Below are 13,430 nucleotides of genomic sequence, written 5' to 3'. Positions count from 1 at the left end.
TTTCCCCTCACTGGTGAAAGAGGCTGTAGGAGCACCTTCCTGCGAGGAGGTTCCAAAATCTACTCGGAAAAAATGGGCAAAGGAGCTGAATAGCCATTTCTCAAAAGAAGACATACAATTGGCCAACGGACACATGAAAAAAGGCTCAGCATCGCTGATCATCAGGGAACCGCAAATCAAAGCCACACTGAGATGTCTCAGCCCAGTTAGACTGGCTATTATCAAAAAGACAGAATAACAATTGCTGGTGAGGATGCGGAGAAAGGGTAACCCTTCTGCACCATTGGTGGGATTGTTAATACAGCCACTATGGAAAACAGGAAGTTTCTCAAACAGGTACAGACACATCTACCATACTATCCAGCAGTCCCACTTCTGTGTATATAACCAAAAGAATGGAAATCATCATGCCGTAGAAATACATGCACTCCCATGTTTATTGCAGCTATAGTTACAATAGCCAAGATATGGAACCAACCTAAAGGTCCGTTGACAGATGACTGGATAGGTAAAATGGGGTATATTTACACAATGGAATACTACTTAGCCGTGAAAAAGAATGAAATTCTGCCTTTTGCAGCGACTTGGATGAGCTTGGAGAAAATTGTGTTAGGTGAAATGGGCCCGGCACAGAAAGAGAAATCCCACATCACTCGTAAGTGGGAACAAAGAAAGGAAGGAAGGAAAGACAGATCACAATAATAGGTTGAACTTTCAGGAGGAGAGAACAGAACTCTGGTTACGAGAGGTGGGAGAGGAGGAGAGGGAAAGGTGTTGGCAAGAAATTGGTTAATGGACACAAGGAATGATTGCGTTTTATAATGAGGAAAATGCTAATTATCCTGATTTGATCATCACGTATTGTACACAGGTGTTGATATTCAAGTCTGTACCCCACAAACACGTATAATCAATTATGTTTCAATTAAAAAAAAATCTAATCAGACCCACATCCCTCCTGGATTTTGTAGCACTCCCCCCACCTTTGTATCTGGTGTGCTGCTATCCTGGAGTATGTGTTCCCGAGGTGTGCACTGCACAGGGAGAGGCAAGCAGACATGGGCGGACTAGGAAAGACACGGGCTTCCACTCTTGCCTCTGCTTTTCCAAACATCCAGAGTGACGCTGAGATGCTGCTGGATCCCTGGTGCCTTCTCAGAACTGAATCATCAAAGAAAGCTAACATTATGCACCACATAACTTGTGGTGTGTATTTCTTTGTCTTTTGAAAATTGGAAACTGAAGTATGGGCTGTACGGTAATCCTTTCACTTTCAGAGAGAACAATGGATTTTCCAGACCTTCATACCCATTTGCACACTGGACAGTGAGAAGGTTTTACTGATCACATGCTGTTCCCCACCGCGGGACGGGTGCTTTGGGGGACACTGAAGAGTGGAGTGCTGGCCAGTGAGATGAAAGAATAGAGTGGAGCAGCTCTCTTGAGGCCCGTGGGAGGCCCACAGGAGGAGGCTGGACCCAAGTCAGCAGATACTGTGGGCTTCCCAGTCCCGCCGGGACTGAGTGTGATTCCATATCCTGGGGAAACTGAGCTTCTGCCTGCCTCGCAGGAGAGCAGGTAAGCCCCTGCAGCCCCCTGCAGGGGACATTTCCTCAGACGTCAGCACGTGGGTCTTGGTGTCCTGGCACACGCCTCAGCCTCAGCACTGGGAGGGCTGACGGGGATGGGAGTGGGTTTCAGACTTCTCCTGTTCTGTAAAAGCAGCAGAATGACTTGCCCTCGGGCTCTGGCTCCCTTGGCCTCTGGCTGGTAAGGGATGTGGGCCCAGAAAGCTGCCCTGTGCTGCCTGGAATGGAGATATTGGGGGCCCTCCCTGGGAAGCGTGGGCAGGAGTACGGGGGTGTCCAGATGTCCATGGCAAACAGAGAGATGGTTTTCCAGGACCCTAAGGCCATTGGGAGAAATGGCCAGCTGGATTTGTGCGGTGCACTGAAGCGACTCTTTCTCCCAACTCGTATGTTCCTTTCCCGTTTCCTCCTCTAGTCTGGAGGTGGGGGTGTTCGGCAAGGGAATGAGCAGTCAGGGCCTCGCCGGGGTCACTCCGAGGAGGGCCTCTGCTTCAGTAGCATGGTAGGAGAGGTGGCGGTGTGCACAGTGCAGGCTACGCACTTCTGCTGGAATGTTGTCCAGGACCCCCAGGGTGGGCGGCGATGAACAGGAACAAGGCCAGGGAGTAGGAGCAGCCAGCACAGTAACCATCCCCCCACCGCCCCCCACTATTCGCACAGCTTGCTCTGCTCTGTTTGTTTGTTAACGTGGGTTTGGCTGCCAGATTTGTGTATGCCCAGAGCCATGAGGTCGGAGGGGATTCGGTGTCCTTAATTCCTGTGATTCTTAGCCTTTTTGAGGCCCTGAAAGAGCTGCACACACTCTTCCCAGACAAATGCACCAACACGTATGCTCTTGTATGGAGTTTCAGAGGCTCACAGGGCCCCTGAAACCTATCTACAGACCCCAAGTTCAGAATCTCTCCTCCAGTCTGATCCCACCCTCCCCTGCTACGTGACTTGCCACAGGCTGGAGATGTGGAAACAGGGTACTGAGACCATAGTAGGCTGAAGGATTGTGGCTGCTGGCACCGCCCGTCTTTCACATCTAAGATTCAGGGCGTGCTGACTTGATTGGAGACTGTCCAGCTTGTCACTTGCTGAAAGGATATCAAGAGGCCTCACTCAGCGCACGTGACCCTGAACTGTGGCCAGGGGTGCAGGCAAGGTGCCAGGCAGCCACCTGGAAGTAACAGAGAGTGAGCCCCTTCCCTTTAGGAGCAGTGTAACTGAGAGGAGCCTGGGGTCAAGGATCCACTTGGAGCTGTAGGCCTTCCTGTCCTCAGTCTGCTGTGACCTTGGGCCCAGCAGATAACCTCGCTGAGTTGAGTTTCCTGTTTCCCAAAGAGGGATCTGGCTTATTGAGCAGAGCAAACGCTACAAAGTGTGTGAAATCGTGTTGGCACTGCTAGTCAAGACATGTTCTCACAGCAACCGTCATGAGAAACAGGAGAATCTGCCCTACTTGGGGTCTGGCGAGGCTAGGGGTAGGGTTGTGGTGTCCTTTCTCAGGCCCAGTCCAAGGATTTTTTGGATTCTGTCTACCTGGCCAAGGCTCAGTCTGCATCAAAAGCTCACTGCAAGTTCAGAAGCAGTCTGGGGTGGGTGCTTGTGGGAATAAAAGAAGCCAACTTTGGATAGAAGATGCCATTTCTCTCCCCTTCCCTGGGCCCCCTCCCACAAGGCCTCACCCTTCCCCAGATGTCACTCCTCAAGTCTTGGGCTCTGACTTGCCATCTTTAAGGAGCCCTAGGGAAGAAGTGACCTTCCATTGTGGAAAGAGGGCAAGTGCTAGGCTATGTGGAAGGTGAGGTGTCATCTCTGGTCCAGCAGTTTCTCTGAGTCCCCAAAATTCCAGACTGGATTGTCAGCCCAGTTCATGAAAGGAGCACCAGAATAAGGGGTCTGTTTCCCTGGGATACACCCAGCTGAGGTGGCCCATCTCTTTGGGTTCACCAGCACCCCTGCTCTCTCAAAAGAAGTTCTGATTGGGTTGGTGTACCACCACTCAATATGGCGCACCCCTGCTGGGCAGAACTGTTCCAACGTTAGCCTGCCCAGGCCCACCGCATAGTGTGGCTTGGGCCTGGGTTCCTCATTCTATTTGCTGTCCAGGGTGGCAGGGCTGGCTTCACCTCACACCTGGGAGCAGGACCCACATCAGCTAATACAAAAAGAACCTAGGGTGTCACTTGCCCCCCAAGAGGAGCTGAATAATGGAGGCTCCCTGTAGATGCAGAGACTGGGTGGGGCTTTCCTACCTGGAGACAGAAAGAGAGAGCAGAATGACCTTTGAAGGTCACTTTTCCTCCCATACCCCACCTAAGACAATCTCTTTAGGTGAGCAGGTTGGAATGCCACCAGACACCACGCAGGGAGGTTCCCACACTTATTCCTCCTCCACCTGGAATGCATTCTTTCATTTCCACCGAATGCACCCTACCTTTCCGAGACCATGCTACCTTTCCTGGACATGTGCTATGGGTTAAAAGCATCCCCCAAAAGTTCATGTATTGGAAACTTGAAGTGTTAAGAGGATAGTAAATCCAATAGTGGTAATTGAAAGGTGGGGCTTTTAAGAGGTGATTAGATGGCCCTAATGAATGGATTGATCCATTCATGGAGTAATGGGTGTGGTTCTGATGGCTTTATAAGGAGAGCAAGTGAGGCGATTAGCTCTCTTGCCAGCCTGTTCTCGCCATGTGACACCCCAGTTGCCACCAGACCCTGTAGAGTTCCCACCTAGAAGACCCTCACCAGATGCACCCCCTGGATCTTGGACTTCCCAGCCTCCAAAACTATAAGAAATAAACTTCATTTCCTTCTAATTACCCAGTTTCAGGTATTCTGTTATAAACAGTAGAAACAGACTAATACAGCATGTCAGCCCAAACTCTGAGATCCACTTGCTTTTTAAGTCCCACCACACTGGGTGGCATTTAATCATCCACTTTCCACCCGTGTTCATTTTGTTGGTGAGACAAGGTTACGTGCTTCCTGAGGGTCAAGGACACCACCACCACCACCATTGTCCATGGTATGGTATTGAAAACCTGCAGGCTTGTGACATACCTTAAGAAGTCTGTGTGCTGTGAAGATGTGTGTACGTTTGTGTGTATGTCCCATCATTGTCACAATATGTCCTCCGAGAGTGCTTGGATCCCCGGCTACAGCTGTGCAGCTGGGAGTGGATTTACCAGACTTGTTAGTGCAGCCATGAGGTCCGCGCATTTGCTCTCTGTGTGGTTGGATTTCAGGGAGTGATGTCTGTGTGGCTCAGCTGTGCCTGGCAGCCTGCCAGGCTGGGGTGTTCTTGGAGAGAGGAGTGGCGGGGTGCCCGGCCTCTGTGGCATCACGGGATCCCATCTGGCAGGTGCCGCCTGGGGCCTCTGCCGAGGTGGCAGGCAGGGAGACGAGGCTGACGGGAAAGTCTGGCCTCCACATTCCTGATCGGCTCTTGTGCTGAATCACATTTACTCCCTCCACAAAGAGAAACCTTCCTTTTTAAAATCTGCTGCTCTCTGAATGGGCTGGATCCAGGTGATACAGGATTCCAATGTCAGGGCTTGCTTCGTTGGTTTCCAAGGCTGCCAGGGACACCAGCCAGGGACATGGCAGCCTCTCTAGTGGCCAGGTGTGTCTGCAGGACCTGTGGCCGGGCCAGTCGTCCTGACTTCAGGGGCTGGTGGGGCAGGAAACGGAGTCCTGCCTTCTGTCTCTTCTTCAGCACTCCTGAAGTGCCCTGACCTCCACCCACGGACGTCCAGGACGGATCCCTTTCCCCTCCCCCTTTCCCAATGTCATTTCATTTCCTTGTGTGCTTTTCTGGGGCAGAGGCCATAGATCGGGTACTTGGCACATAGTCAGTTTTCAGGAAATATTTGCTGGATGCATTTTACGCCTCGCATCAGGCACACTTCCCCCTGGCCTCTGTCCCATGTGTTCTCTCTCAGGAGCCAGCAAGCTTGGCTCAGACTTCTCGAGTGTTTTCACTCTGAGCACAGGCCAGGGTATCCTCCCAGTAACCTGTGGGGTCGGAACTCTGGGAGTTGACCCTTGAACTACACGGGGGTTATGGTGCCGACCCCCACACAGTCAAGAATCTGCATTTAACTTTCAACCCGTCAAGAGCTTAACTACTTAACTGCTACTTAAGTAGTCTTCCACTTTCCCCCAGGTCACAGCTGCCTGGCACCGAGCGCCCCTCGGGGCCCTGCATCATTACTTAGGTAGTGGTTAAGTACTTAAGTATTTACTTATATTAAGCCTACCAAACAGTAAGCTACTTAACTGTGGTTTGGTATGGCATGCGCTTATAACGTACCTAACCAAAAATTTTCCAATATGTTTATTGAAAAAAATCCGTGTGTAAGTGTCCCCTTGCGGTCCAAACCTATGCTGTTCGAGGGCCAATGGTACCCCACTCTCAGGTTCTAGCGGCTCCTCCTTGCACCACTGCCACCTCCTGCTGGTGACAGGCTCCTTACAGAACGGCTACCCAGGTGACCAATGTCTGTCTCTGGCTTCCTCAGGATGCCCGGGGAGTGGGTCAGCATTTGAGGAGATCCCCTGCCCAAAGTGGGGATCCTCAGCCAGCCATTTGCCTCCCCTTCTCCACCGAGAGCAGTGCTACAGGTGTCCTGTGAGAAAGTCACACACACACACACACCCCAGCTCGGTGCCCTGGCTCCCCCAGCTGCGTTCTTGCAGACAGTCTTAGTCTGTTTAGGCCGCTGTAACAAAATACCATAAACTGGGTGGCTTATAAACAACAGAAATGTATTTCTCACACTCTGGAGGCTGGGAAGTCCAACATCGAGGTGCTGTCAGATTTGTTGTCTCGTTTGTAGATGTCCTCGAGTGTCCTTACGTGGCAGGAGCAGTGACTGGTCTCTCTGGGGTTTCTTTCATAAGGGCACTAATCCTATTAATGAGGGTGCCCCACTCATGACCCATTACCTTCCAAAGGCCCCACCTCCAAATGATATCACCTTCGCGGTTAGGATTTCAACATATGAATTTGGGGTGTACATTCATACCATAGCACCCACTGCCATATCCTGTCTCATTGAGAGGAACTGGGGGGAGGGGGAGGGGCCCGTTATCTGAAAGGGAAGACTCGGTTGTTATCCTGGACTCACCGTTGTGATGGAATTGGGTGTTCTGTGGAGAAAAGAGCAGGGCGGGGGCCCCTTCTTACAGCCTGCTCTCGCCCCAGCTACCCACGCCGGCCCTGAGCAGTGCCCACATGGCTCTCCAGGAGTATTTCCCAGCTCCTTTTTTTTTTTTTTTTAACTTTTATTAGCTCAGACTCCTGGCTGCTGCAGCCATCTGGAGCTCAAAGGGCTGTGGCATTTTGATATTTCTAACTTAAGCAGGATAGACTCAGAGTCCAGCTGAGGGTGGGGAGCACCCACGTGTTTGGCTGCAGAGGTGGCCTCCCTTTGGGCCTGAGGCCTGTGCCCACCTCCAGAGCTGCCCCTTGCCCTTGTTCAGCCTCTACCTACCTTTCTGCCTCTGCCTGCCGCCTCCTGTGGCTTCTCCTTGTGTCTGCGTGTTTCTCTCTGTGTCTCTTCCCTGCTGTGTGTCTCTCCCTGCCCTGGGTGAGAAGCAGATTTTTCTTCCCTCTGCACAACCTGCCAGCCACCACAAGCGGGGAGACGGGCAGTGGGGCCCACGAGGACTGGAAGGAGAAAGGGGTCCCGGCTCAATTCGGTTGTCTGCACCTTGGTGGGAGGGCAGGCATGGGAGACCCCCTTGTCTGCACATGGCTTTCTAGTTCATAAAGCATTTTCTCGTGTTTCTTTTGTTCCTTAAGTAGTAGTATGAGGTTGGCGGGATCTTGTTTAAAAGTAAAACTGGTGGGGTTTTTTAATGTTATAAAAGCAGTATACAGAGGAGCAAAAAAGAAAAAAAAGTACGAATTTCTTTATTTATTCAACAGTCGAGTGCCTGTTCTTCCAGGTGCTGTTCTAGGCACTGGGGATACAGCAGACAACCCACCAGGAAAAAGCCATGGTAACAGCTGTCCCCTCCCTCATGGAGCGGTGGCAGGACCCCAGCTGCCACAGTGAGTTCAGGCACGCAGCCCAGCACAGGAGGGAGAGCTCCGTGATGGTGGCTGCCTACCCTGGGAATCAGGAGCCCTTGGTTCTGATCCCGGCTGAGACCTAACTTGCCAGCCTCTTCCCTTTTCTGACCTCACTTCACCCATCTCCAGAATGAAGGAGTGGGTGGTTGAGTTGATCGCTGAGGATCCCTGCCACCAACCAGATTCTACTGGGTGCCAGTAGTTTCAGAAAGACTTATTGTTCCTGTGAACGGTCAGTTATTCCTTCCGGGCCCTGAGCCGGATTCACACTCCAGCACTGAGGCCACCTCCCTTGGCCTCAGCCAGTTCAGGAGCTGGGACACAGAGGGGCAGACACCCCTTCCTCCCCCACACACTCGCTCTCCAGGCTGCAGAGGCCAGCGAGTCAGCACTGACCACAGTCCTGGCAGACCCACCCCTCGTCTGAGAGAGGGTGGGAACCAAGTTCACACAGTGGGGACAGAGGCCAGAACCAGGGCCCTGTGCACTCACGGCGAGCAAAGTCTGCGTTGCCCTTCATCCAGGGTGTCAGGGAGGAGACCCAGGCTGGGACCCATTTCAGCCTTGGGCAGGTTCTGCTGGGACCCTCCCCCTCCGCCGTCTGTGGGGGCTGCCCGGGCCCCTCTGCCCCTGCCTCCACTTCCCAGACTGTCTCCCTTCTCTGAGGACTCGCTTTATATTGATTTGGATGGGGCTTCTCCCACTTCGAGCCTCTCTCCTACCCCCAGAGACCCAGGCCTGCCAGCCCCAGCAGAGCTTCGGGGCCATTGTCCTCAGAGGGCAAGAACCCTGCCTGGCACCTGGCTGCACACTAGGACTTAGTTCGTTCGTTGGGAGATGCCCTCGGGCACCTACTGGGTGGCTGGCACCAGTTGGGAGGAGTGGGGAAAGCAAGGTCTGCCAAACTGCTCATTTCTAGAAGGGATTGGAGGAGCATCTGGTGCCATCGCTGGCTGGCAATTGATTGTAGGGCTGGCCAAGCCGGTTGGGTTCTGGCTCTGCCATTGACCCTGGCCCTGGCACAGCACGGTGGGGCTGGGCTGAGCACCCAGAGGAGTGGCCGTGAGGGCATTTGCAGGTGCAGGGTCTGACAGCACGCACTGGCTGCTGTGCAGACCCTCCTGCCCCTCAGGGCTCATAAGTGGACCTGGGCATTAGGCCCAGGAGCTGCAAGGAGCCAAGTCTACCCCTTCAGCTTCCTAGTTGAGGCTTTGCCTCACCTGCCATGGGGCCCCTCCCAGCAGCGCTGTCCGTCTTCTGCCCGCTTAACCTTCCGCTGCCCCAGCCCAGGCTTCTCCCAGAGCACACCAGGGCTGGGCAGGGAGCACCCACCAGCCGTGGCACCACCCCTCACCCCCCAGTTGCCATGCATGTGGAGCCAATACCCACAGATACAGGCTGCCCAAGGAGGCTTGCAGCACACCCCTTTCCCACTGAGGGGCACCAGGCAAGACGTAGGACCCCGCAGGAGGAGCCCTGGGAGTCCTCTCCACTCAAGCTCACCATCTACCTGCAGAGCAGCCTGCGACTCCCCACCCCGCCCTTGGTTCTGTCTGTGAAGTCACTGCCTCCTGAAGCTCTGGGCTCAGGCCCCACCCAACAGACAGGGGCAGGAGTGGGGAGGATTCTCTCCCGTGGTGCTGTGCCCGTGCTGCTGAGTCTGCCCACACCTAGATGTGCCAGTCGGGGTTCTCTTCCTGGACCTGTCCAGCTCAGCACCTGCCGTGCTGCAGCCAGCTGGTCACAGCATCCCTGGCAGCCCCACCCCCACGCTTCCTCACTAGGTGCTTGAGGAGCAAGAGAGAGCAGGGGCTGCAGAGGAGGAGGCATGGGAGAGGGCTCTAGTCCTGCCAGGCACCACGTAGGTGCTGGTTCCACGTGCAGTCCCGTGTCCTGGGCTACTTGACCACCTCACACATTGCAGTCTCACTGGCTTACTCCTGGCAATGGTCCCTGGTCTCTGCCACCAGAGGACAGGCAGAGCTGGGGTTTTAATGTCCTTGGATGTCCCAGAGGCCTGGATCTGCCCCTTCCCCCTCCTGGGAGGAAATGGAGGAAGGGAAGGGGTTTCCACGGCTGCTTTGGTGAGGCCTGCTGCAGTCAGAGCTGAGAGGTTTGACCCAGGCACAAACAGCCGGGAGGGGAGCCTCGGCCTGCACATGGTCACACAGGACTGGGACCAGGTCCCATCTCCCAAGGCCTTATTCCACTCGGTCATCCCTGGAGAAGTGTTGGAAGCTGAGGCCTGGGTCTGTCCCAGTGAATGACTCGGTGTTTTGCAAGCTTTCTCGGGTTGGGGCAGGTGGCTCATGTCCCTCCTCGGGCAGAGTAAAGGAAGGGCTCTGGGACACAGAGGAACCTTGCTGCCCCTTCACTGTCACAGGAACTGGCAGGAGCAGACCTCAGGAGAGGGGAAGAGGAGCAGCATTCCCCTGAGCACATTCTGCAAGTGACACTTTTTCAACAGCTTATTTTTTAAAGTAGGACGTTGAGACAGTGGTGGGTGGGACAGTGATGAACTAAGCTGGAGGAAACAGAGCAGGACCTGAAGAGAAGATGTTCCCAGTAAGAGCCGAGTTCACGAACTCCCTGCTTCCACGTTAGAGCTGGGCCTGCCTCTGCTCCCAGAACCCCAGGAGAAGCAAGAACGTAGGAACGCAGAGGCCGTTCAGTGAGTGAGTCCACGTCACCCGGGAAGCCCGTCACTTTGGTTTCCTTCAGTGAGACGTAGGGCAGCTTCTAGGCCGTACAGTGGCTTCATAGGAAGCAGGAGAGAGGTCTGTCTGCTGAGCACAGGCAGAGTTCAGCCCATCCACATGCCCCCGTGCAGTGCGCGACCTGCACAGCTGTCCTCAGCAGCCTTGGTGAGAGTGCACAGAAGTTCGGAAGGAAACTCACCCCCTCTCCCATGCGTCTCTTCGGCCACAGACTTCCAGATCTCCTAAGACACAGAATGGTGAAACTTCAGCCAGAATATGACCTGCTTCTCAGCCGGCAGCTTTCCTTCTTCCTCCTGAATCAGGAAACTGAAGCAATTGGGCATCTTCTTCTAGAAAGTTGCGTCTCGACACTCCTGTCTCTCAAAGGGCATCAGATGGAGTGAGGCCCAGTCGGGGGCGCTGAGGGCACGTGCAGGGCATCACGGGGTCCCTCACCAGGCTCCCGGCCCCAGCTTCTCAGGCTGTTTACCTTCCTGCCACCAGTTCTGGGGGAATAAGATGTGATGCTTCTCACGCCCTGTGAATAACCTCTGCTTCTCAGGACTCAGTAATCCCAGTCGATTCCATTTTTCCAAGGACATGCCAGTCTTCTGAGCTTTTTATTATTCTCAGCATCAGACTTATGTTTTCCATGTCCTTCTGGAGTTGTGGGGATTGGAGTAACAACAGTTTTAGGCAGCATCCTTGCCCGGGGGACTTCTAGGCAGCTGCCAGCCTAGAGACCATCAGGAACATGGAGCAGCTTGGGGCTGGATGTGGGAATTCAGACACCGTCCAAGTTACCTATTCCAAGAATTCCCATCTCTCCAGAAATGGTCTTCTGGTTGCAGATCAGCCCAGTCCAGCAGGGTGTGGATGATAGACACGGTTTTGGTGTAGTACATCACAAAGAGGCTGGTTAGTGAGCCAGGACCAGAAGAAGGCACTTCAAGGGAATGGGGGACACAGGAGGCAGGAGGGGCTGGCCTGAAAAGGAGAGGGGGGTGGGGATGAAATTGAATTTTTCTTTTTTTGGCAGCTGGCCAGTATGGGGATCCGAACCCTTGACCTTGGTGTTATCAGCACCATGCTCTAACCAGCTGAGAAACTGGCCAGCCCTGGATTGGGATGGAATTGGAGAAGCTACCTTAGAAAATTGGCAAGAGGCTGGTTGGGGAACCCAGAGGAGTGAAGGCACAGCTGGGAGTTGGAGCGGGCGTGTGGGGAGTGCTCCTGGAGTACTCCTGGGACCGTGCTCGGGGGACAGAGTCCACTGAGGGAAATCCTATGGGCAGAATCCAGGGATGCGGGGACAGGAAGAGGCCTCAGACGCTGGCAGAAAGCTCTGGGCCTTCATTTCACCCCCTTCCCTCCCAGCCCCAACTCCAACCCCTCCGTCCAGTGTCCTTCAGAGCTGTGGACCAGCTCAGTGGCTTCCCAGAAACCAGGCAGAGGTCCCCTCCCTTCCTCAGGGACACAGCCTCTGGCCCCTTCTTTGCTGCTGGTAGTGGCCCCATACCCTCCATCTACAGGGAGAATCGGGCACTGAGGAGCAGGGCCTTCAGATGGGGGTGATTCTGCCTGACTGGGGGGTTCTGGTCAGTTCCCCCCCAGCCCCTGCTGGGAAGCCCTGGAAAGGGCATCTGCGGCCCCTCTCCTGGGCCAGCTCCTGCCCTCCCCACTGCCCAGAGAGCAGCAGGCATGTCCTTGGCAATAGGCTGTCACAGGCACAGGTAGGGATCCCCTCCTCCCCCGCCACCATCATTTCCTGCCTGGAGCTGGGAGCAGCTGGATTCCTCATCCACCATGACTCATCTCTGCTCACGCAGAGGGAGGGCAGCAAGAGGTCTGAGTCCAGATTCTTGGAGGTTTTGCCTTGGCCTTGACCTTGCCTCTGACTTCGAGATTTAAAGGGGTAAAGGACCTTAGCTTGTTGTGATGATTAATTTTGTGTGTCCACTTGGCCTAGGGTATGATACCCAGTTTTTAGTCTAGATGTTGCAGTGAAGATATTTTTTAGATGTGATAGCACTTTTTCTTTTCTTTTTTTTTTTTTTTTTTGCTGGCTGGTGCAGGGATCAAACCCTGGATCTTGGTGTTATCAGTACCACGTGATTAATATTTAAGTCAGTAGACTTTGAGTAAAAAGAGCAGAATATTTTCCATAATATGGGTGAGACTCATCCAATCAGTTGAAGGCCCCAAGAGAAAAGAGAGAGAGAGGTCCCCCGAGGAGGAAGGAATCTGCCCCAGATGCAAGACTGCAGGGTCAGCTCTTTCCTGGGTCTCCAGCCTGCCCTGCAGATTTCAAATCTGCCACCCCCACAGTCATGTGAGTCAATTCCTTAACACACACACACACACACACACACACACACCCTTATAGGTTCTGTTTCTCTGGAGAACACACAGACACACACACACACCCTTATAGGTTCTGTTTCTTTGGAGAACCCTAACACACACATACACACACCCTTATAGGTTCTCCTTCTCTGGAGAACCCTAACACACACACACACACACACACACACACCCTTATAGGTTCTCCTTCTCTGGAGAACCCTAACACACACACACACACACCCTTATAGGTTCTGTTTCTCTGGAGAACCCTAACACACACACACACACTTATAGGTTCTGCTTCTCTGGAGAACCCTAACACACACACACACACACACACACACACAAACACAACCCTGACTAACGCACTTAACTCCGCAGGGCTGGTAGCTGGGAGAGAAGGATCAGAAACTTCTGGGGGCTCTGGGGCCTCCTGCCCCTGCCACTCACTGACTATATCAGATGACCCTCCAGTCCTCAGCTTGTCACTCAGAGAAATGGGCTGTCCCTGTGAGGTCTCTCCTGCTCAGAAAGCAGGTGATTGGGGAGCCAGAGGATCCTGTTGTTCCTCTGACTCTTTACCATTATCTGCACATCCTCTGATGATGACTGAAACTTTCAATTAAACTGGACAAAATTTACCACAGAGAGGGACAAATGGACTTAAATGCATTTGTCGGAAGGTGTCAATAACTGATTCCGGTTATTTCCCAAACAGAGAGATTA

At 53.6% G+C, this 13,430-nt stretch overlaps 1 protein-coding gene across 1 annotated transcript in view; it reads left to right on the top strand.

The window, feature by feature from the left end:
• LRRC75A (leucine rich repeat containing 75A) overlaps window positions 1-13,430 on the top strand; it is a 37,300-nt gene that overhangs the window by 1,146 nt on the left and 22,724 nt on the right. The gene's annotated exons all lie outside the window — the stretch shown is intronic.

The sequence above is a fragment of the Cynocephalus volans genome, chromosome 10 (genome assembly GCF_027409185.1).
Source record: "Cynocephalus volans isolate mCynVol1 chromosome 10, mCynVol1.pri, whole genome shotgun sequence".
Lineage (NCBI taxonomy): Eukaryota > Metazoa > Chordata > Mammalia > Dermoptera > Cynocephalidae > Cynocephalus > Cynocephalus volans.
This window is presented reverse-complemented; position numbering and strand designations above follow the sequence as displayed.